This window comes from Podarcis pityusensis (assembly GCF_964106645.2).
Source record: "Podarcis pityusensis genome assembly, chromosome: 4".
Classification (NCBI taxonomy): Eukaryota; Metazoa; Chordata; class Lepidosauria; order Squamata; family Lacertidae; genus Podarcis; species Podarcis pityusensis.
In genome coordinates, this window is record NC_138027.1 from 29,279,106 (window position 1) to 29,305,041 (window position 25,936).

Genomic DNA, 25,936 nt, shown 5'->3' on the forward strand with positions numbered 1-25,936 from the left:
AAGAAGAGAACACCTTGTGCCTTTTAAAAAAATAAAAATCAAAGTTTCAAAATCTCCACACACACACACTCCAACAAGTACACCACTTATACACTTGTGTATTTATTGAAAGCATTTTCACTCCACTCTTCAGCCAAAACAACAACAACTAAACCACTCCTGGAGGAGCTTGCACATATCAGTAATAAGTCACCTCCTGTTCTCAGGCTTACAACTTGAAAGACATGACACAAAAGGAAAAGGGATGGGAAGGGAGAACGGGGGGGGGGGGGCGGGGACGAGCATTGGCAATGCATTCATCATCCTTGTACACTTTGCTACCCAGCATAATACCTAATGACTCCCTATCCACCCTGCATGGTTCCATCACACATTTTCTTTGTTGTAAATGCTGACATTGTGCACCCACATTTCTCAGGGGCACAACAAAACTCCACTGGTTTCACAACACTAAGAGTTTGCAGTTATAATTACAAGCAGACAAACTGGACAGTAGCGCCTATCCCAAAACAGTCTCTAAACCCAAACAGAAAGCACCCCTACAGCCCCGCAAGACTGCTTCTATGAGACAGCACCAAAAACTTGCACCTACTTTTTCTCCCTCTTGCCAAATTCTGACTAATCTTTTAGATCTCCTGGCACAAACATTCTCAGGCAGAAAACAAGCCCCACACTTTCATCTAAAAACATTGGTGTGCCCTCAGTTCCTCATTCTTGGGGTAGCTGATAATCATCTTAGTGATCCATCAATAGTAACTGCAAAAGATCAAGCCATAGCAAGGCTAGTGAGTGTTTACTCGTACAAAACAGTATTCCTATAATATTTCGGTTTCTACATTTGCAGAGGTATTTTCAGAACATAGCATTGTGGTGCCCACAAATATTTTAGTTAATAGCTATTTGAGCATGTTTTAGTTGGCATCCTTCTCAGAGTCTGTGATTGTCACGCTGTTTTTCTCCCAACAACAATTCCTGTCTGCTTGAACTGCTAGAAAACAAGTGACTTGACACAGTCCAGAGCATGCGGAGATTCTCCTTTGGGCCAAGCAAAGCTGGCAGTCTTTCTGGCAACTTCTACCTCTTGAAACAGCTCTCCTTACATACATCTATTTATAAATTTGTAAAATAATAGGAGAAATGGTTGTTTCAGGTTGCACAGCGCGAGAAAGAGGCAATTTAAGCCAGGAATGGGGAGCCTGTGACTCTCACTTACTGTTGGGACTCCATGTCCCATCATAACTGACCACTGGTCATATTGGCTGGGGCTGAAGAGAGTTGGAGTCTACCCACACTATAAGCTCTAAGGGACAGGAAGATAAGAGTACCAAGTAGGCAGGTGCCAGAGGGACAAAGGGAAGAGGATGAGCTGGACAGACTAGATCTGAAGTCACCTAGACACCAGCAACAGAAGTTCTGAAGACAGTTCCTGGAGCAAGGTTTCTAAACTGCAGAGGCTACTCCATTAGAGCACGTGAAGCACTGCCCCAGCTAACCTCATTCTTCCCTCAGCTAACCCCCAGCCTCTTCTTTCTTACTTAGAGCCAGTCCAAGGACTAACCCTGTCTATCTGCTCCCTCCTCCTTAATCTCATTGCAGCTCTTGTAGAACTCAGCAGGATGGGGGACAAAACAAGAATTAGTTGGCTTTGCCTGCAACTGGCTCTGGTGCCACCTTCTGTTGGCCTCCATGCCTTCCGCACAACCAGTCCACTGAATCTAATAACAGAGGAGCAGAAAGAATCCTAAGTGATGTCCAAATCTCAAAAATCCTGTTAAGTCTATGAAGTTGGCTAAGGCCTTAGGTGCAATCTTCCAGTCTTATATGTAGAAACGTAAGTGACTTCAATAGAAGCTAGAAGCAGCTGCAGGGAAGACTAGACCAAGCAAGTATTTTTTTTTGGGGGGGGGGTTAAGTTGAAAAGGATTGTGCTGCATATCATTAAGTAAAGTTGGTGTATATATGCAATGTGAGGCCACAGTAAGATGGAACTACTCCATGCCTTTCTGGACCTTGGCAGCTATTGGGTCTTCTGCAACACAGAGAGAAATTATCCAGTGCAAATGGAACTACTGAAAAATGCTGCCTTCTGCCCACAATATACGACACAGATAAATAGGAATTATTTATTTCTAGCCAGTACTGCATTGCATCAGACCAGCCGTAATGTGGCACCTTAATATCACACAAGATGAGGATGATCACAGCGAAAGACATCACTCCACATGTTTTCGTAAGCAATATCTGTCCACCGAGCAGCAACAGGGTCACTGTGCCATTGAAATGGCAGCATTTTTGAGGGAGAGGCCATGTATGTTTCAGGTAGCTCTCATGTTCACTGGCAAGGCCCACCTGTGCAGCTTAAAATGATGCATAGCATGTCGTTTCCAGTTAATGACCATGAGGCTTTCAGCTGGGAGACGACAGACACTATGAAATCCAGCAAGAAAATAATGTCCTGTGCATAATTTATAGCTAAAGAAAAGCACTGCAGATCTTTGCATCTGAAAAGAAGCTGTATGCAACAGTTATTTCCTTCCCTTTCCCCAAGATAAGGTTTTGCCTGCTCAGATGTTTAGTTCTGGGCTACTAACATACTTTGCAATAAGTGAAAGTGGTCAAAATTGCAAATGGACAAATTTCAAAAGCAGCTACAGAGCGGATTCAAACAAAGTTCCTGTACAAAGAGGCATTAAAAAATGAATATTGGTGATGTCTTGACAACTGAATATTTAAAAGAAGAGGGGGGAATATATGACAGGCAATAAAGTTACGTTAGTAATTTTCATGAGAAACATTGCTAAGGTTTCTCTGTCAAGCCTAGCAGCACAAGTGTATTTGGAACAATCCACAGATAAGTTTTTTGTTTTTTTTAAAGTGCTATGATGTGATTTTGTGCAAGTCCTGAGCATTTCAACATGCCATTTTCAATGTAATGGTATGCTATAATTCCAAACAAACTCAAGCTTACCCACCAGAACTGAACAGCATGCAACTTTTACTTCTTCACAGTAAACCACAGTTTGAAACTATGGCTTACTGTGACGTATGAACCAATGAGAGATGGGGCTCAAAGTCTCCTGTGACACCTAAATAATGCATCCGTTTATAAATACAATGTTGTTGTCTGTGGGTCTCCTCCATCAAAGTAGTATAGAATACATACTCAGAATGAGCTGGAGGGAAAGCTAAAAATAACAGGAATGCAAAGAACCACTTTGACAGCTCAATGCAAAATACAATACGGAATCTAGCATTTGCCTACATTAACATTAACAATTGTTTTCATATCAAAATGAGAGGACAATGAGTTTTTGGCATGAGAGAACAAACCCATAACCCTTCAATAAAATTTTCCCCAACCAGATGATCGCCAGTGTTTTGGACTAGAACACCTATTAGCACCTTCCTTTTCTTGAACATCTGGCCTGTGATATGTTCTAAGTCAGCCTTTCTCAAACTTGGGTCCCCAGCTGTTTATTGGACTACAACTCCCATCAACCCTGACCACTGGTCCTGGTAGCTAGGGATGTTTGGAGTTGTAGTCCAACAACATTTGGAGACCCAAGTTTGAGAAAGGCTGTCCTAAATAGTTAAGACACTTGTCTACTCTCTTTCCTTTTCATTGCAGTCCTCACTCTATAGTTGCTGCTGTTGTTTTTTTACTTAACTCTAACCCTAATCAATGCACAAACCAAGTGAAAGGTCTGAAACACAAATGCTATTTCTGTTGCTCAATATAACTATTTATTCCAACACATTATTGCTTATTAGCATGTAGCTGGATGGTATCTAAAAATGAGAAAAAGAAAGAAGCTCCCCAACTTACACTAAAACAATTAATTCTATTTCATCTTCCTGTCATTCTATCTCAAATCTAATTAATATAAGCAACATCTTCTTGCAGGGCATAGGTTCAGTTTAACCCTCTGCATTATTTAACTGGGATTCAAAAACCCTGGAACCATGTACTAATTTAAGTACACGGTTGCAAATATGAATAACGTGCAATGTTACTTCTATATCTCAGTATTAGGGCTTCCTGTTTCCTGAATGGAGAACCGGGTTATCCTTATGTAAGGGCCATCAGAATAAATGACAAAGAGTGACATGGAAATATGTTTCCAAATCAGGATTGGTATACACAACAAACTTCCCCTCCCTGCTGGACAGGTGCCTGTGCTGTCACATCCACCTGCGTTGGCAATCTGCTTGGGTGCAGAGGCTGAATTAAAGCTCCCCATCAAGAGAGGTGGAAAAACAGGTGATTGATGCTGCCAGAGTTTAGTGGGCAATGAGGAGGAGTTAGGAAACCTTCACCTCTGTTTTTAACTAACAGCTGTTTATAATTATGCCTGAACCCAGACAAAATGTTGCTAGTCTTTAGGGTGCTTTAGTAAAAGAAGCTATCCTCAAGCCATGGTTTATGAAGTTGGCTTGTTTCCCTAAACCAGAGTTAGCCAAAAACATAGCACTCCCCAAAAGCTTGTGAACAGCTACAACTCCTGTAATCCCTGACTATTATTGCCATGCTGGCTGTGAATTGTAGTCCGCAACATCTGAAGGGCACCAGGTTGACAACCTCTGTCCTACACCATGGTCATTTTGAGACACTGTACAGTGGTACTGTACCTTGGTTTAAGAACAGATTAGTTTATGAACAACTTGGATTAAGAACGCTGCAAACCCATAAGTAGGTGTTTTGGTTTGTGAACGTTGCCTTGGAAGCAGAATATGTTTCGCTTCCTGTCGAGTGTGTTCCATTTGTAAATTGAGTCCCCCACTGCTATGGGAAAGCATGTCTTGGACTTCCGGAACAGATTAAGTTCGTAAACCAAGGTACCACTGTATGTATAAGTGACAAATAAATAATAGCAATACATAAGATTAAGCACAGCTTCAGGTTTACAGGCAGCAATAAGCTGTCAGTGACTGAAATGGAAGCAAAGCTTCTGATCACTGCAACAACTCCAGAAGCTGGGAGGAGAGGCCAGAAGCCCAGGGTGCATGCATGCAACATTGAACCATACTTTAGAGTTGTGCCTGAATCAGACTACATTCAGATGCTACATTCTTCTCCTCCAAAGCATGATTTGATCAGGCTGGAGCAACAAACCTAAGCACACCCTTCTCCTTTCATCTCTTCTATCACACATCCACTTCTCATGGAGCTCACCAGAGACTGGATACTAACCCCAGATAGCAATCAGGGTGCAAATGAAGGACTGATAGCAGTGTCTAGCTCCCTTCCAGCCAAGGGCCAAGATGTATTTGAGGAGGAGATGGTCTGCCTGAACTGATTTAGCAAAGAGGGCTTTCGAAGAGATAGCATGGAATCATTAATTTTAGGAACAAAAGGAAAGAGGTTGGGCTACCTCTGAGATACAGATAAGGAAAGAAACATCTCAGCCCCCTCTCGACTAGCAAACAAGAAGGAAACTGTACTTTATTTTGTTATTAAATTGTCCTCCCTGAACCTTAGCAAACTTGTTTCAGTCATGCATTATATTTGGACATAAAAGCAGCGTGTAGTTAATAGTTAGGGCACTGGAATAAAAGGCACTGGAATCAAATTGGGAGACACTGAATCTCTGGGGACAATGGCATTTTTATATCTTTCCAAGGGTTCAGGCTTCCAAATTGAAAGTGAAGACTTCTGCAAGGAGCACAGCCAAGTCCTGGCAGCCAGTGGGGCATAAGTCATGCCTGTGTGTTGGACTAGAGCTGTGGAGCCCCACATTCAAGTCTCTATACAGCCATGAAGCTTACTGGGCAATCATGGACCTAACTTACCAGGACAAAATGATGATAAGATACATGCTGCTTTGAGCACCTAGAATGGCAGGTTTTTTTCAATGTAATAAGTAAGTTTGGTACAAACTGAGAATTATTTCAGACACAATTAAAAAGGGGCAGTGGAAGAGTGGGAGCCTGAACAAATTTCTTTATCTTGTATCTCTTTCCTAGTAAAGTAAGGACATATTCCTGCTGCAGGGAAATGCACAATGTATTTTGAATTAGGTAGGCAAGCGTGTGAAACAGGAAGTGCAAGTCTACCTTCCCTCTCCTCTGCTTATCATCATGTTTACTCCCAACTCAGATTTGGCTTAACACCTAACTCCCAGGTGTGCCCAAGTGCCAGTTCCTTCACCCAAGGAACACACCTCCACTTTCGGGGAGGTGTGAGAAAGACCAGGACCAGAGCAGCTGCATGTAATAAGAAATCATCCTGCCAGCGATGCAGAGCTTGGAAAAGCTCCATTCAGTTGAGTCATCAGCAGAGTAAGTGCATCCTTCTCCTGCCTTCCCTGAAGCTGAAACATCACATAATAAGAGAACTAACCACAGTGTGGTCCTCACCACACAACTTAGTCATGAACCGCAAGTTCGCAGTATGTTTCCACAGCTTTTCTCAGCATTACGTTGTCCCAGCTCAAGGCAAAAGTCTTTAAATATTGCATCTTTAAAGTTCACACCCCCATTTTGGCTTAAAAAGGGGAGAAGATTACCAGTGTTACCAATGAACAATCTATGGCCCACACTACAGAACTGTCAGTACAACCAACGTAGTCTGTGTCCCAAAATAAAATATGATTGGATGCCCTGTTAATTGTTCAGTAATTCAAGAGGCGGGGGTAATTTGCAGGCTGCTTTGAACCCCATGTAGCAATACAAGGAAGTCTCTTAGAGGAGTGACCAGTGTGGTGACCTCCAGATTTTGCTGGACTCAAAGGCTGGTTGAGACTGATGGGAGAAGTAGTCCAACGACATCTGAAGGATATCAAATTGGGAACAATCCACTGGGAATCTATAATGAACTGTTTTCCACATGGGCTCCATTAAAGTTAATGTGAACTGTTCAAGCGCACGGATTAGTACCCAACAATGACAAAAAGTATATCTGAACTTTATCTCTAGTATTTGAAATTAAGTGTATTTTCCACAGCCAATTAACCCAATGTTCTCTCGTATAACTTATGGAACAGAACAATGCTATATCTGCATTCTCAGAATTAGTCCCATTGTTTTCAGTGGGGCTCATTCTCAGGAAACCGTGTGCAGGATTGCAGTGTAAGAAGACACAACATACTAAGACATTCAGTTGAAGGCATGTTCATTTTAAAGGTCAAACACAAATCAGCCCAACAGCAGCAGCTTTGGCAGCAGCTGAGGCAATTATCAAATCAGAAAGAAGAGCTCTGTGTGGGTGGACTATAAAGATAATCTGAATGGTGACCATTGTTCTACCCATTGCTCTGGGATATACTGCTCTTAAAATAATCTTACTGCAGTACCTTTAGATTGCATTGCAGAAGACAATAGCTGCTTATCCCTAAAGACTGCCTTTTAAAAGCATGTATTTACAGACTTCACTGTGACATCTCTCTCTCTTATCTGCAGTGTCCTTCCTGGACAGTCACAAACCTGATTACATTCCAAGAAACCTGCATATCATTTCCAGACTATGAGAAAATCCATTCCCTGAGGGCATGCTACCCCACCTTAGAATACGATTTTGCCCTTTAGAATATGAGCATTTGATTACGCATGTATTACTTCTCTATTCGTAGAAAGGGGGAAGTTATTAACTATGAAATGGAACGTTTAGCGCTGGGAACAAGCCTGAAAACACTTAGTAACTACAAATTCGTCACTTCCACGCATATCAGTAACAGGAATAAAGTTGGATATTTTTTAAAAAGCACCACGGCACCTGCAATTCACCTTCTCTCCAACTTCAGGACAATACCAATTTTGGGTTTCATCCATCAATGGCTGCCAGTGGCTTATTCTTTGTAAGGCTTTGGCTTGGACATGACCATTTAATTTTAATAACTTATGTTTTACACTTTGTCCCAAAATTCCATTTAAAGGTTAAAGGGACCCCTGACCATTAGGTCCAGTCGCGGACGTCTCTGGGGTTGCGGCGCTCATCTCGCTTGTTTTGCTGAGGGAGCCGGCGTACAGCTCCCAGGTCATATGGCCAGCATGACTAAGCCACTTCTGGCAAACCAGAGCAGCGCACGGAAACATCGTCTACCTTCCTGCTGGAGCGGTACCTATTTATGTACTTGCACTTTGTTGTTGTTGTTTTTTTGTTTTTTTTTTAAGATATTTATTAAGAGTTTACAAGTTACAGAAAAAGAGAACAATAAAGAATTAAACAAAACAAAACAATACCTTACAATACATCCAAAAAAAACCAATACAATAAAACAACGAAAAAACAGAACACAAACATTTAAAAACACATCTAGCCTTTCCATATCTTTACCTTTCATATACTTGTTTCATCGGCCTCCTCACACCTCCCTTTTTTGTATTCTAGTTCAATTACCTATTTCAGCAAGTCCTTTCCATCTTTCTCAATTTTCGTTCTAAAATTTGACTTAAGACACTCTAACCTTAAATTTTCCACTTTGGTGCATTAACAATCTATTTTTACTTAATTCTTTATAACATTTCTGCTAAAGCCATATAGCTTCGTTCCAGCATCCTTCTAACATTCATATGTACTTGCACTTTGACGTGCTTTCGAACTGCTAGGTTGGCAGGAGCAGGGACCGAGCAACGGGAGCTCACCCCGTCGCGGGGATTCGAACCTCCGACCTTCTGATCGGCAAGTCCTAGGCTCTGTGGTTTAACCTACAGCACCACCCACATCCCTTTAGATGGCGACAAATTCTAGGTGGGTAACCTGGTCAGGCTGCGATGTAAGAACATTAAGAAGAGCCTGCTGGATCAAGCCCATCTAGTCCAGCATCCTGTTCTCACAGTGGCCAACCAGATGTCTGTCCGCAAACAGTATTTGAGCACAAGACCACTCTCTCCTACCGTGGTTTCCAGCATTAGTGCCTCCCAGCTGTGTAGGCAGAGCACAGCCATCATGGCTAGACATCTTCCCTAGTGCTCTCTTTGTCCAATTCTCTTTTAAAGCCATCTAGGTTGGTGGCTGTCAGTCCCCTTTGGAAGTGAGTTCCATAGTTTTAACTATGCACTGTTGGACACACCTACCGGGGAGAAATCCCAGTGAAGCTTACTTCTGAGTAGAAACGCATGAGATCATACTGCAAATCTTAACCTCAAACTGGGGCCAAGCAGGTTGGAAGTATTATGCTTATGGCACAATAAATCTATTCCATTTTTAAAGATGTTGGGGGGTAGTCTTTAAAGTGCTCCTTTATTTCTGATGATGAGACTGTGCGGATACATTTTGGTAAACAAAATGTATCCATAACGTAAGAAATTAAAAGATTGTTTTTATTTTTATTATTAAAAACACGTAAGAAGTTAAAAAATGAACCGGATTCACTTTTGATTCGCTGAGGAGAGAAAGGAATCAAAATAAAAGAGACTGAGGAAGGCTTGACAGCGTTTAACCAGCCGTGAAAACGTTTCGCCTGGCGACCCTCCTTCCCATCACAATGCCGGCGTCAGTTTGTCTCCTGTCTCTAGTCTCTCCTCCCAAACCGCCTTTTCGCTGCCTTCTGCAAGGACCTCACGTTGTAAACTTAAAAAAGTAGCGGAGTGGGGAGGGAGGGAGGGAGGGAGCGGGAGGGGAAGATAAAACAGAATTAATCCGGCGGAGAGAGAGAGAGATTCGTCCTTAGCACATTCCCTTTACTGGCACAAAGAGTGTGAGCTTCTATAACGATGCCAACAAGGAGCAGTGGCAGCAGGTTAATAATAGACGAGGGCGATGTCACCGCGCGGTCAGTTTACACTACACTGTTTTGTTGGTGATTCCGGTTCCAGAGCGAAGCAATCGCGACGGCTTCGCGCGCCCTTCTGTTGATAGCGGGGGTTACCCCGGGGAACGCCCGGCAGACCGGCTCCCGCTGCGCTCACTGCGACTTACTCTCGAGTAGGTGCGCGCAGGGTTGAAGCCCGCCACGGGAGAGAGCAGGCTAACCATGCGTGCCGATCCTAGGCATGTCTACTCAGAAGTATGGGCCACCGAGGTCAGCGGGATTACTCCCAATAAAGCGGGCACAGGATGGCAGCCTAAGCATCTCTCCATGTATTTTATGCATGCATTATAGGCACAAGATAGACGGGTCTCGTCCGGCATGATCAAATGAGAGGTACTGTGTGTGTGTTCTCGCGCGCGCGCATACACACATACACGCATCATCGCAAGTCCCCTCGAGCGGCTGGTTCAGGGCTTAGCACCTTCTGCTGAGGCGAGGTTAGGCAGGATGCAGCTCCCGCCTCCAATGAAATGAAGTGCAATGCAAAAAAGAAACATGAAAAGCTTGCAAGGAGCAGCTCATCTGAGGGAGGTTGCAGACAGCAAAAAGTCGGGAGAGCAGAGCTCAGACGAGGAGCCAAAAAAAGAAAGGGAAGGAAATCAAAAAAAGAAAACCCCGGGCGGGGGTGGGGAGAAAGTCTGCGGGTGGCGATGCCAACTCCTGCCAGTTTTGTGTTTCTGGCAGGGCAGGGGAAGGAAAGCCTAAGTTTCTTACCTGCCCGTGGGGTGAACGCCTCTCCTTTTCTCCCTAGCCCGCCGTCTCCCTGCTGGCGGCTGCTGGTGCCCTAACTTCTCTGGAGCGAGTTGCTCTCGCTTAAAAGAAAAAAAAAAAACACCTCAAGAGTACTCACCATGCAAAGGGACGCGGCGGCAGTAACCCGGCGGCGGCAGGGGCCAGCGCGAAAGCAGCAGCAGCAGCAGCAGCGAGCGAGCAGGCAGCCTCCGCCGGCGTCAGTCAGGCGGGAGCCTCGCAGCTTGTATTAGTGCGCCGACCTGGAACCCGGCCAGGAATCCCTTCTCTCTCTCTCTCTCTCTCGCTCTCGCTCTCTCTGGCTGCTGGCAGAGTCTGGCTGGCCCGCGATGGCGGGAGAAGGGACGGGGGGGAGGGGAAGGGAGGGGTGGCAGCGCGAGGAGGGAGGAGGCAGGTCCTCCTGGCTGCTTGGCTGACCCTGAGGAGCAAAACGAGTGCTTTCGCTTTTGTTTGGGTGGCCCCTGCCTCTCCCCGGGCGGCTCCCCTCCTGCCACCGCCTGTGCCATGCAGTCACTAACCCTAAAGTCCTTCAGTCACTAACCCTAAAGTCCTTCCCAGCTCTACCATTAGGCAGAGAGTATGGCTGCCGCCTCAGGCAACTGGGTTTGGGCAACTGAAAGGACTGGAAGTTATGAGATATTTATTATAGAGTTGGAAGGGACCCCATGAGGCATCTAGTCCAACTCCCTGCAATGCAGGAATCTCATCTACACAGGTAGCTATCCAAGCTGTGCTTAGAAACCTCCAAGGAAGAAGAGTCCACAACCTCCCAAGGGAGACCGTCCCTCTGTTGAACAGCTCTTACTGTCAGAACGTTTTTCCTGGTTTAGTTGGAATCTCCTTTCTTGTAACTTGAAGCAGTCATTTGGGCTCTACTCTCCAGGGCAGGAGAATACAAGCTCAGTCCATCTTTTATATGACAGCCTTTGAGATATTTGAAGATGGTTATTATATCTCCTCTCACTCTCCTCTTTTCTAGGCTAAACATACCCAGGTCCTCCTCATAAGGCTTGGCTTCCAGACCCTTCATCATCTTGGTTGCCCTCCTATGCCCACGTTCCGACTTGTCAACATCCTTCTTAAATTGTGGTGCCTATAACTGGACACAGTATTCCAAGTGTGGTCTGACTAAGGCAGAATTTTTGTTGTTGTTTAGTTGTGTCTGACTCTTCGTGACCCCATGGACCAGAGCACGCCAGACACTCCTGTCTTCCACTGCCTCCCGCAGCTTGGTCAAACTCATGTTTGTAGCTTCAAGAACACTGTCCAACCTTCTCGTCCTCTGTCGTCTCCTTCTCCTTGTGCCCTCAATCTTTCCCAACATCAGGGTCTTTTCCAGGGAGTCTTCTCTTCCCATGAGGTGGCCAAAGTACTGGAGCCTCAGCTTCAGGATCTGTCCTTCCAGTGAGCACTCAGGGCTGATTTCCTTCAGAATGGATAGGTTTGATCTTCTTGCAGTCCATGGGCAGAATAGAGTGGTACTATTACTTCTGGACACTATAGTATCTGGACATCTATCTCTCTATCTATCTATCTATCTATCTATCATCATCTATGTATCTATCTATGCACACGCACAAGTGTTTATATGTATTTAACATTATTTTAATGTGTTTAATATTTAATATTTTACTGCCAGGAATGGGAAGAGACACTTTTGGGATTGCCTGCCTCAAGCACCCAAATAATTTGAGTGGCCTTAGGGTACAAGGCACCTTGACTTAACGAGAGGGGCATGATTTGGTACTATCATGCCACCACCTCCACTGTTGTCAGAAATCATGTCTACTCCTGCCCCTCCAGGGGAGCCTGTTACCTTGCCTGTCCCATCTTCCTCTGAGAGGGCAGTAATGCCTCCTCCATTACTCAGGTCACATAGATGCCAATCCAGGCATGAACAGACAGGACTGGTTCAGCCTTCCTGGAGAAGTGTTAGGTCGCTTGCCCAGTCTAAGGATCAGAACAGGAGACTTTCTCAGACCACTGGATCCCTTCCCGGGTTCATCTGTGTTGGCAACTCCTCTTTCCTTGCACAGCCAACCCCAGCCCTCAGGGCCCATGACATATAAATTAAAAGGAGTAACAGTAGCCACAATCACATCTGGTTTTCGCCCTGCTCACTTACAGCTCTGTACCCACCCATTGCTAGTATGTGGCCCCTGATGAATTAACTTGTGGGAATGTGGCCTACACAACCACTCTTAATTTAATCCAAAGAAGTGGCCAACTTGCTGCCTGTTGCACATCCCCGATGTTTGCCAGATTATAGACAGTTTTATTTGCTCTCTGGTCAACAATATATGCAGGTCATTTTCTCAGCATTATTGTTAGAGGCAAGTAGATGTGGATAGGTGGACAGCTTGATAGAGTCTTCTCTTTTACCCCAAAGTATTATTCAGATCACTACATGGATCATAGCTGTCAACTTTTCCCTTTTCTTGCGAGGAATCCTATTCGGAATAAGGGAATTTCCCTTAAAAAAAGGGAAACGTTGACAGCTATGACATGGATTCTGGGCATATTGTGGAGGAACAAGATACAATAGAGTCGTAACTAGGTCACCAAGTCTAGGTCCTATCAAATACCAGATTGTACCCTAGAGTATATTGTTCAATGCAGGGAACATCAATGTGGCATCTATGGGCATGCATGCACCTGCAGATGCCTTCCCTGATGTCTGCAGTGTGTTCTCCCTGTTCCGCCTTTCCACTTCTGAAAGTAGGCATGAAATAAGCATTCTGTTGTAGCCAATATAATATTTTGCGGTGTGTGCTAGGTTTGTACTCTGCTTGTGGTGACCACAATAGTTTCTCCGGTTTGCAAATATGTTCACCAATGCCAAAAGATTGGAGACCTCTGGTTTAATGAATAATCTCTGCTTTTCAAATGTTGCAAGCCATGTCATTTGCCCTGGAAGGCTAATCCACATCATAACACATCTCACAGGAAACCCTTCGCAGCAATGAGGTGTCAGTTTATTAAAAGCAATATTATGCAAGAGTACTGGTACATTTGCTCATTTCTGCCAAGAGTCGTAAGAGACCAACTTTGACTCCTCCCCTGACTTCTAAATCTTCCATCACACACCCAACGCCTTGTGACTCAGAAGTCCACCCTGCTTTGGGAAAATAAAACCAATGGGCAGAATTTACCGGGCACTCTTCCTCCTCAAGCACCATGAAAATAAATGAAATGAAAGCTGTACAATATTATATTTGTACATCTTGTATTTAAAGTGCCTGAGCTAGGTTGAGTCCAATGAAACTGGGTAACATTAAAGCACCGGGTTTCACTCACAGTATGCAGCTGTTCTCTCAAAGGTACACACCTCAGCTTAACAGTAGCTCACATTTTCAAACTAGGTGAAAGATGGTTTGAGGGGAAATGCACCAAACAGTATTGCTCAAGAAACTACAAAATTGGTATCTATTGTGGAACCTGAGTACATGGCAAGAGGTACACGGTTTTAGACTAGCAGGCGACTGAAAATGTCAAGGCTCCGCTCTCGCTTCTACGGTTCTTCAATTTAAAACCATACTTGTACCAGACAGCTCTTCAAAAGAGGACCAACATCTGAGAGTCCTTCAAATTGGAAACTGCCCTCTATAAAATAGGAAAAGTCGTCCCCAATATAACAATTTAAACATTTTTATAATAAAATCATAAAATAATTGGGGCTTCAGTTTTTAATTGGTGTTGATGTGCTTATGTTGACCCAAGTTAGACAGGCAATGGATTTTATAGTTTTGAACTGGCTGAAGCTTCCAGAATTTTTTATTGTCTGGCTGGAGGTTCCATTTTTTAAAGCAAAAAATAATAATTAAAAAATCAAATGTTTTCCATCCTCTTCCTCGCCACAAGACTTTAAGCACCATATGCTAGATGAGAGAAGCCCCATGTAAGTATGCGCTAATGCAATAACTGAAAATTTGATTAAAATAACTCCTGTAATGACATCTTATCAGAATGCAGAATGAAGACAAACTTGGTTATTCCAGAGACAGATTTATAGCACTGGAAATGCAGATAGAGCTGATGGACTTTTCACCCTTCAACTCCAATGAAGCTCTCTTGAGTGGAGGGAGGGATCCATAGATCCCCGTCGCTGTTGAAACAAGGAACTTGAAACACAAAACTCTGGGATCAGACAGACAAGTATTGTTAGGTTGGCCTCTGAAAATACTGGCAGGAAAATGTCTGGAAATGATTTTTATTCTTAAATATTTAGAATACATAAACATTAAATAAACACCTTGGTTAGCAAGTGTCTGCATGAGATGACATGTTGTATGAAAGAAATTAAAAGAAGCAAAGGAATAATAAACCAGGGAAGTGACAGCTATGTGAATTGTATATAGAAAAACCCACAACAGTGGAGGGAGAACAAACCCAATGCCAGATTTTCTCAGCAATAGGCAAGAAATTAACAGGACTCAACTGTTTATATTTTCCATAAACATTAAACAAATTAGCCTTCCTAGCCTTTCTGAAAATGAGATTCGGTGAGACCAGGATGCAGAATGCCAGCTGATGCCAACTCTTCCCAAGTAAATCATCCCTACTGGGGATTATGGGACGCGGGTGGCACTGTGGGTTAAACTACAGAGCCTAGGACTTGCCGATCAGAAGGTCAGTGGTTCGAATCCCTGCGACGGGGTGAGCTCCTGTTGCTCGGTCCCTGCTCCTGTCAACCTAGCAGTTCGAAAGCATGTCAAAGTGCAAGTAGATAAATAGGTACCGCTCCGGCGGGAAGGTAAACGGTGTTTCCGTGCGCTGCTCTGGTTCGCCAGAAATGGCTTAGTCATGCTGGCCACATGACCCGGAAGCTGTACGCCGGCTCCCTCGGGCAATAAAGCGAGATGAGTGCTGCAACCCCAGAGTCAGCCACGACTGGACCTAATGGTAAGGGGTCCCTTTACCTTTACCTTTTACTGGGGATTATAAGGGTAGTCTTATAATTTTATTTAAAATTTCCCTTTTACCTTGGGGCAGCGAGTTCCTAAGCAGGCAAATGGTGGGCTGCCACATCACCTTCCCTCAGGTGGTACAGGACCCAGGGTGGCTGGGAGGTTGTTGCCAGAGGCCGTCCCTCCCATTCTATAGGACTGCATCAGTCTCCTCCAACCTGGTGGCCTTCAAATGTTTTGGACTACAACTTTCATCAGCTGCTATCAACATGGCCAATGGTCAGGTATGATGGTGGTGTAGTTGAAGAACCCTTGAGAATACATTTATGGTCTTTGATTTAAGTTTCATGAACCTCCAACCTACACTTGGAACTGTGCACAAATGATAGGGTTTCCACACAGTTGCTTCCAACTTCTGTCCAGTAACTTTCTGTTAAACTACTGCACAAGGCAACCTTCCTCCCTCCCTCCCTCTTCGTTCATTCGTTCATTCATTCATTCATTCTTAACTATATTTCTATAAAGCCACTAAATCACATTGTTCTCTGGGTGCTCACAAACATAAATGATGAGAAATTACAATTAAAACAACAAAGCAACATGCAGTCCATGTTTCCAGAAGAGAGAAGAATAAAACCAAAATCGCAACACGTGATAAGTGGTTTAAAATATGGATGAGAAACATGTGGTTCTCCAGATGTTGTTAGACTCCAACTCCCATCAACCTCATCCAGCATGGCCAGTGCTCAGAGAGTTGTAGTCCAGCAATATCTGGAAAACTGCAGCTTAGTCCTCTGCTTTACAACACACACATACACATTCACGTGGCCTGAAATGGTCATAAACAAGGCGATAGGCAAGCTTCTGTGATAAAGGCATCCTTGCAAGTGTCACCACTGAGGAGGCCAGCTGATGATTAAATAGGAGGGAGACCAACATGTATTCTGCTCTGAGATCTTTGGAGGGATGTTGAGATAAAAATGCCTTAAATGAGTAGCTGAAGTAGTTGGAAGTACAGTTGACCAAGTGCAAAGCCTTAGAGGCAACACTGGGCAGCTTAGAGTGTGGAAAGCTGCAGAGTAGTCAATTCCTAATGAACCTCACTTTTGACAATCTTGTGAGAATCTCTTGGCCAAAGCATTAACAGAAGCCGGGGAAATGTCTAACTGGTTTCAAGACTTTTGAAATTGTATTTGTTTTTTTAATTTAAGTGTTAAGCTGGACTTGTTCCTGCCATTTCCAGAAGAGACTCAAATAAATGGAGATTCTTAAAAAAAATTTTTTTTAAAAGAGCGGTCCTTCTTTTTGGCTTGCAGAAATGGCAAACTGAGAGAATGCCAGGGTTTGGCACTTAGTGATTTAGCTGACATGCTTAACTGTGCTTGAGATGTCTCCATGCTTGCCAAGGCCCAGTGGAAATGACTCAGCAAACATTTCCTTGATTAACCTCCCTTGACAAAGGTGTTCACATTTGTAACCCTCTCCCACAGGATTTAAATAATTTTGGAGGAATATTGAAATATTATTATTATCATTTGTTTTTGCTTTATATCTATGCTATCATTTTCTTATTATTTTATGTATGATTGTAACATAGTATGCGTTGACAACGAGATATAATAGAAAAGCAAATAAAAACTATTATTTAAAAAACCCTCTCCCACAGAGAGAGGGAGAGCATTTTCACATGACGTGGTAAGTCAAAGTATGGCTTCCTGGAACGGAGTAAACATGCAGGCCCCCAGAGAGGAGCCCTCAGCTGCTTTGTTCTTCCTCAATCCTTTTCATTTCTGTGCCAAGGTTTGGCTTAGCATGCCATCCAAATGGGAGCTTGAGATTAAGATCTCCTCGCTCAACACAAACTATAGCCAAGGTTCCTGCCTGGATGACATGTTAGGACAACTCCTGACTTAGCTCAACATGGCCAAGAGCAAAAAGGGTCAGGGATGGAAAGACCCCTGCCAGTTTGGCTTATTGTGTTGTGAGAACCAGCCTCACTCTTCCATGCCATATATTCAGTGGTGTAGCGTGGGTTGCCAGAACCCGGGCAAGACAAATATCCATGGCACTGCCTGCCGATAGACTGGAATGAAGGAGCAATAGCTCAGTGAGCTACCTGAGTGGCAGCTGTGGCACCCCATGAGCGTCCAGCATGGTGGAGAGTGGGACGGGAGATTGGTTGGGAAAGGGTATCTTTCTAAAGCCTGTGCAGAATGCGCCCTAGCAGCTGTCCGTCATCCAAAACCGCCCATGCAAACACTGGGAGATTTTCTATGTGAGGGGGAGGGCATGCTCTTATTTATTTATTATTACTACTTTTCTTTTTCCTTTTGAAATTTCCCACCCCTAAGAATTTTGCACCTAGGGCAACTGCCACTGTGGCCCTATCTATGCTATGTCACTGCCTACATTAAGTGAATGTGTGCCAGCATTTGGAGCAGAAATCGAATTTATATGGCAGCCCGCCTAGGTTCTACTGCTTATGTTAGGAATGGATTTGGGGGCACAGCTATGAGTTACCTTTGTGTGTTCCTTAGTAGAAGTAAAAGTTGAATGGTCTCCCTGCACCCCTGCCAATAGTAAAAATATAATAATAAATCAAACTAGAGAGACTGTTTGAGTAACCTCCTTTCGATGCGTGTTGCAAATTGCTGTCTGAGCCTCACTGTGCCCCATAATAGTACGCAGTAACCATGTTTCAGATATAGTACTTTCAAGCCTATATACAGGCAGAGAGCTGGAGGACAAACCTCTGGTTTGTTTGTTGTACTGGGATGGGGGCGGTGATGCTGATAAGCGAACAGTTTCTGATTAGCAGTACTTTATATTTCAATAGGGTCTTTCATCCCAGAATTATGAAGTATTTACGTCAAACAAGCTAGATTCTATGGCTAGGGAAATTTAAACAGGCGAACTATGAGGAACAAGCATTATATCTGCCTTGGAATTTCTCTCTCTAAAATTCCCTTGCATTGTTCACATCAATTAAGTTGTTAGCAGTGCTAACAACCTCAATGCCTCTGACAATTCGTAGTAGATCAAAGTACTGATGGCTGTGCTAGTCCTACAGAGATAGCAATGCAAAAATCAGCTAAATTATCTATTTTATTGGACCAGTCAGTAACCTAATGGTGATGCACAAACTTCTCTGTGTCAAAAGAACTATTAAACAACTAAAATGCATTCATTTCAGTTTCTGTGTGTGTTTAAGTTGCATATTAGGTATGGACAGAAGGCAGGCATTTCTTCAGCGCCAGTGGTGGGAGCAAGCCTGGGTACGTAATATGTTCAATGGTCCTTAGCTCAAAAGAAAAAAATAAAAACAGCTTGCAAGATATTGACTCAGTAGGCCCCAATTTGTTTCTGTCAGCAACAATATGAGATATGCTTTGACGTGGCCGAGAAACAACACGGGGCAGGGCATTTGCACCATAAACACACATTTTAAAGGGTATTCCATTTTGTTGTGTACAGTGGTACCTCAGGCTAAGTACTTAATTCGTTCCAGATGTCCGTTCTTAACCTGAAACTGTTCTTAACTTGAAGCACCACTTTAGCTAATGAGGCCTCCCCCTGCCGCCGCGCCGCCAGAGCACAATTTCTGTTCTCATCCTGAAGCAAAGTTCTTAACCTGAGGTACTGGGTTAGCGGAGTCTGTAACCTGAAGCGTATGTAACCTGAAGCGTATGTAACTTGAGGTACCACTGTATTGTGTTTTGAATTGTTGTGACCAGCTTCCAAGTTCATGTATGATGATGGGGCTGTGATATAAACCTTGTTTATTTATAAGTTCAGCTTTCGTTGCTGAGTTTGCTTAATGTTGCAGGAAAAAACATTGATAGGTTCACACATGAATAAGCTTTCGACTAGGGTGCGGGGGCCATGCTGTTGTGTATTCATGGGTGGGAAATGGGTGGAATGGTCATAGTTTCATAGAGAGCCAAGTGTAGTATAGTGGTTAGAGTGTTGGACTAGGACCTGAGAGACCAGGGTTCAAATCCCCACTTGGGCATGAGGTGAAGGCACATCAGGTCTCCAAACCTAGGTCTCAACCTTCAGCTGTGGAATAATCGGTTCTAGTGAGATAACATTTCACCCTCTTCTGTTGCAACCTCTGCTTGGGAAGAGACAAAAATTGGAGAAGGGAATGCTCCCTGTCCATTGCTTTACAGGTAATCATAAAAGTGCTTCATCTGCTCTTGATGATTTGTACAAACTGCACTGGGTTTCCATGCTGTGATATTTGCAATGTTCATTGCTGAGACTTCAGCTGGGTAAGTGCCGAACGACTCTTTTCAACCAATCAAGCAATGAATATTGCTTTACCACCATGGCTCCACAGCCACTAGAGCAGCTTTTAGGATGATAGTGGTCTGCTTGATTGAAAGCCACAAACATATTTCTAGAAAAGAAAAAGGGCCCATTTGATTCTGTTTCAAAGATACAGAGAGACTTACATGCACTCCAAAAACCTAAATCGTTCACTCCTAGTTTTTTGTCTGTTTGATGTGCATTAATATACTATGAAAGTAGCTGCTGAGTATGTACTGATGCAGTCCAAAATATTATTCAGAAGCGTAACCATAAAAACAGTATCAAGACATATTCAAAGGTTAGGCTTTTCCAGGACAATGGATGGATAACAGATACTGAGAAATGCTTTTGTTTGATGCATTATCCCTTCACCAGCTTACGCCCAATTAAAAAAATTAAGCTGTGGTTCCATGGAGATGCAAACATTTGAGACATCCCTTGCATGTGTGTGGACACCCACAGGTGACACCTTCATTGTTTGGGGGGCGGGGTTTGCAGACGTGGGACAACAAATCAGGTAATGAGCATTGAGTGAAGTACCTCCTCACCTTCTCTCTGGTGTGGACAAGTGCATATGCGACTTGACTCAAATACAGTGCGGGGAAAACAACCTTGCTGCATCTCAAGTTGCTAATATGTGGCACAGCCTCAGTCTCCAAGTGTATTGAACCACAGAATTGTAGAGTTGGAATTGTTCCTGAGGGTCAACTAGTCCAACCTCCTGTAATGCAGGAATCTCAACTAAATCATACATGACAGATGGCCATCCATCCTCTGCTTAAGAACCCCAAAGGAAGGAGAATCTACCACCTCTTGTGGAAGTCTGTTCCACTGTCAAAGAGCTCTTACTGCCAGAAAGTGTATAGAAGGACCAACAACAACCAATAAAAAAACCACACCCAACAACAACACTTTAGGTTAGGAGAAAAGTAGAAAAGGGAGAGGAAGATACGAGGGTGTTCCTGAATGGTGGAAATCAAAGCTGGAGGAGAGAAATTTCCCCCTTTCCACCCCGACTTCAGTTGCTTTGGAAGAGATAACAGGGATGTCAGCTGTACCCTCACCCCTTCCTGTGCAGCAGGAAGCCTCAGTGGAAGCTTTGATCAGTTGATAGAGGAGACAGAACAGGAGCTGGCAGTGACTGAATGGGAGCCTGAACAGCAGGGGCACAGTCTTGTTGCCTAGAACCAGGCACTGCTTTTGGAGATGAGATCACACCCACCCACCCTGACAGAGCATGTGTTTGCAACCTCAGCATTCCTCCAAGGCCTTGTCTTTAAAAGCTTGGCAAGCAGGGCAGGGCAGCTTGTTGGGACACCTTCGTCGCTTCTGTCCAGTTCTGAACTTCTTGCCTTGCTCCTGAACTGTGACCCCTGAGCCTTGTGTCTGCTGCTGAGCTAGTACCGTTACTTGCTGAAAGAAATGTATTTTTCTTACCTGCAAGCAAGAGCCTCTGTCTGCACGTATTGGGTGGGAGCTAAGACATGGCATGAGATTGGCCGTCTATTTTCACCTGTCCTCTAACCTAGAGGATTATAGTCTATGGCCTGTGAATTTCCCTGCAATTTACTCTCCTGGTGAATTATTCTGGTGTGCTCTAGTACCCGATCCACAGGAGTCCTGATTCAACAACACCTGATAAGGACTGAGAAATTTTTCCATGCAAGAATGGGCAGGAGGCTACACTGAAACTTGTGAGTCTGGTACACATCTCACAAGCTATTTCTTCCTCAGCAAAGATATTTGAGCTCTGGCGGTATTTTTTGGGAAGGGGGGGTAGTATGTAGGCAAAGGGGTCCAGTTACCAATACAAGCTTGTAGACTGACTCTCAGGACATCTACTGAAGTATAAAGAGTGCCCTGAACTTCACTTTCCTTCTGGTTGATAGTGACCTCTGTGGTAAGCATTTTCAAGGCAGCCTTGAGTATGTAAAGAATCTCCACATCAGGTGGCGTACTGGAACAGGAAATAAAAAATGCAATGATATTTATTCTCAGAAGAAAGGCCGGTGCTGTTTTCATGAAATCACTAGCAGAGTGTAATTTAAGGAGCTTGGTGTGCAGATATGAAGTTTACATTAACACTCTGAAGGTCAAATAAGCATGCAAGGTCAAATAATTATATACCTAATTGATTAAAAGAGTACAGATTACATTACTTCACTTCAAAATGTCTACATTCAGAGACAGGTTGCAGTCATTGGACTTGTATTTAGGTTTTTTGTTTGGACAAAGCTTGCTTAATCATTTTAGCCTCTGTTTGTTGTGCTGCTAGTACTATGAGTTTATTATAAAAGGTTTGCAAATGCTAATTTACAGTTAGTAAGTAATGCATGTTCCATCATGAAGCTGGCAGCCCAATCCAAACTATTGCCCTAAGACATCCCATAACTAAAATACCCCCAAGGGAGCTTGGGCCATGGTTGAACTGCCTCTTATAAATTTGTTTCCTATGGTTCTCCAACAATCAAAATCTCTAATAAAATATGTTTTAAGGCAGTATAGTGAGTTAAGAGCAATTGCTCAAGGTACATTGAAATTTCCAGTATTTATTGGTGCTAAGCTTGTAGGATTCCTTTGTATATATTGCTTTCCTATGAAACCTTTCTATGAGTGTCACTAAAATATGCAAGTTTCAAAAAATTTAGGTTTGTACAAGTATTCAGGGACATGATGAAAAGCCACTGCTAAAAATAATTGCAATATCTCTTTCATTCTCAAGCACAATGACATGGTCTTTATAAAAACTATTTATGAAAGAAAAAAAAATCCCTATCCACATGCAACATCTTCATTTAAAGATCCATTCCTGGGATGCCAGCAAGATTTCACTCTCATAACTCATCACCTTAAAATTAAAGCATGTGAAATATTTCAATTATTTCATAGACGGGTAAACCGAGCCATGGAGAGGCCAGTGAACTGTTTAAGATTACAGAGTCATTAATGTTGCCAAGAATAACAGCCAAAGGTTACAGATTCCTATCTGTCCTCCTTGTTGGTACACTAATTATTCCTGTTGTTTTTGTTTATAAAAGGCATTTAGCTTAATGAACTCTTAAACAGGAAATATGAGATTGTCATTACAAACCACTGGACTATTAAACACCAAAGTTCATAATATCCAACATTTTCAGATAGGAGAGAAATTGGTCTTGACAATAAGCCACGAAAACTGGAGATCAACTGGAGACAAGAATAAAAGTGAAATTAAATCTTATTTCAAAACAAGAAGAATGGATGCCCCTGTTGTGGAGACTTCTTACCTTCCTTAATGAGACTTTATGAAGTGTCCATTTTAGGATGTTAACAGACCAGAGGGCTCATATTTACTACCTCCCTGGTTGAAGAAGAATTTGAAGCCGGGTTCTCCTGCTCAACAATCCAGCATTAGCCCCCCACACAATCTTTGACTAGGTCATATGACTAGGGTCATATTTCCAAAAGTGAAAATCCAGACACAAAAGTTGTTGAGCCAAAAAATCAACATTTCTGATGTTTGAAGGATGAATCCCGGCTATGTCTGGGAAATTCGAGACGTATGGCAGCCCTATCTATGACCATCGGTATAGCTCTGAGTATCATGTTTTGTTTTTTTTAAAAAAGAAATGAAAAAGTTGAAAAACCCTACCTGGTATGTTAACACACAGCAGACCAAAGAAAAAAACCAAAAACCAAAACAAGACAAAGGGGGGAAAATGGGGACCAAAGGTGGACAAATTGCCCCAGAAAGAGCACAATGTATCTTTTACCAGAGGTACTACCCCTCCTCTGACACCTCAAACTCTCCATTGAAACACTAATCACTTCCCGGACGCATCCAGTCAACCTCTTTTGGTTAATTCTAATAAGCAAAGTTGAGCAAGGCAAGGGTCAAGGGGGTGGCTGGTTGGCAACACTCCTTTATGAGTTATGAGGTTACAAAAATGTACAGTGGTACAGTGGGTTACATATGCTTCAGGTTACATACGCTTCAGGTTACAGACTCTGCTAACCCAGAAATATTACCTCGGGTTAAGAACTTTGCTTCAGGATGAGAACAGAAATTGTGCTCCGGAGGTGCGGCAGCAACAGGAGGCCCCATTAGCTAAAGTGGTGCTTCAGGTTAAGAACAGTTTCAGGTTAAGAACGGACCTCCGGAACGAATTAAGTACTTAACCCGAGGTACCACTGTATAGTCAAATTGGCACATAGAATGAATTAATAACCTGTGACATTAAAAAAAATAGATTAAAATCAATTTTTAAGGCACTTGTGGACTGAGTGGACCATCCTTCCTGTTATAGTACTAAAGTTTAATAACTGTAGCTGCATAAGTAAAAAAGGGGCTGGAAGTTGTACTCCCACCCCCCTCCCACCATGCACAATTTCATGACTTATTTTAAAATAATGTTTTGGACTACAATCCACAGGGAAATATTATTCTTAACAATAATGTTATAACACTTTCTAATCTATGAAGTAGTTATTTACATGCTGTTTAATGGTGCATTTATCTTTAGCAGTTTCTCATAATGTATGTTTGACATGGATATATGTCAGAGATGCATGCAGAACATTTGACTAACGGTTTAGTTATATCCGAGCCAATTACTATCTCGTTTAGTTTAACTGCCTGAGTAGTCCTCAGGGCTTTATATACATTGGTATTCAGGATCAATTATATCTCTGGCAGGTTTACCACAAATTAGTTTCGTGCTGCAAACAGAAGCAAATCCACAGATTAGTTTTTAAATTAGGACAACATCTAAAGGGCTACAGGTTCCTTACTCTTGGTTTATGTAAAATACCTGGTGGGATCTCTAGATTTATGTGACACTGTGAAATGTAGCAGAAACGTGAGTCATATAAATCAATTGGCAGAGGTGTAGCTGTGTAGAATTTTGCAGAGTTGACCCCTCCCCAAAATACACCTGGTTTACCCCACACGTTCATCTTTTCAGACCTATATTTGGGGGAGGGGGTCGTTTTGTTGCTGCTATAAATAATTGGCAATCAGAAATTCTTGTCAGTCTACAAATCATCCAGAGGATATTCTGCTTGCCCTGTTTTAGGGTTTTCAGGTAAGATTCGTATAAATCAGTTAGTTAGCACCACCTAGTGTTTGATTGTGTTTTTAAATATATACGTATGTATCATGCATCTTCTCCTGCCAACCTAGCAGTTCGAAAGCACGTCAAAGTGCAAGTAGATAAATAGGTACTGCTCTGGCGGGAAGGTAAACGGCGTTTCCATGAGCTGCTCTGGTTCAACAGAAGCAGCTTAGTCATGCTCGCCATGTGACCTGGAAGCTGTACGCTGGCTCCCTTGGCCAATAAAGCGAGATGAGCGCCACAACCCCAGAGTCTTCCACGACTGGACCTAACAGTCAGGGGTCCCTTTACTTTATCATGCATGTTGCTTTGGGTAAGATTAGATCTAAGCTGGTGGTTATGAGTCTTGGATCTGAATCTTTACATCACCTGCCTCTAGAGTCCCCTGCTACATCCCTAGGACTCTGATCCTTATCCTTTAGCACCACCCTTATTTTATGTATGCCACTACATCAAAAACACTACAAGTGCATTGTGTATGTTTTAAAAGGCTGTTGCTTGGTAAAAATAAATAAATAAATAAATAAATAAGAAGTGACTTACACCATAACTGTAAAGTAGGGTATAGGAATAAGTTTTCCAAGTGCCAAAAGTTAAAAGAAAATCTCTAAACTAAAATCTCTTCTACCATGCGCATTCCTTGTTGTTGTGGGCAAATATGTGCATATGAGGCTTAAATCAATTTGCATTGAAAGGTCAGCAGTGCAGTTAATTAAAACTTGCTTTCACACTTTTACTGTAGGTATTGTATTTTTTTAAAAAAATAATATTTATTACTTTTCCAAAAAAATTTAAACACTAAAAGAAAAAAGAAAAAAAAACACACAATGCAATACAATACCTTAAACAAACAAAGACAAAGACACAACAAAAACAATAAAATAAATCAAAAAATTTCATTAACCCATCTTCCATTCACTTATTTCCACGACCTCCTCACACCTCCCTTTTTGTATTCCACTTCTGTTAATTATTTCAGCAATTCCTTTCCATCTTCCTCTATTTTCTATCCTATAATTATCTTAACTCATTCTAACCTTATTTTTCCCTTTAATACTCTATTAATCTATTTGTACTTAATTCCTTATAACATTTCTACTAAAGCCATGTAAATTCGTTCCAA

At 42.7% G+C, this 25,936-nt stretch overlaps 1 protein-coding gene across 3 annotated transcripts in view; it reads right to left on the reverse strand.

Moving 5' to 3' along the window:
• Positions 1–10,719, reverse strand: part of SMAD9 (SMAD family member 9) — a 34,076-nt gene extending 23,357 nt beyond the window's left edge. The window contains exon 1 of one of the 3 annotated variants that reach the window (XM_081004158.1): positions 10,600–10,719. The gene's annotated coding sequence lies outside the window, so the exon portion shown is untranslated. Of the gene's footprint in view, positions 1–10,463; positions 10,577–10,599 lie in introns of those variants that run through there. The other 2 variants (XM_081004160.1, XM_081004159.1) reach the window with 2 other exon arrangements.
• Between the last annotated feature and the right edge of the window lie 15,217 nt (positions 10,720–25,936).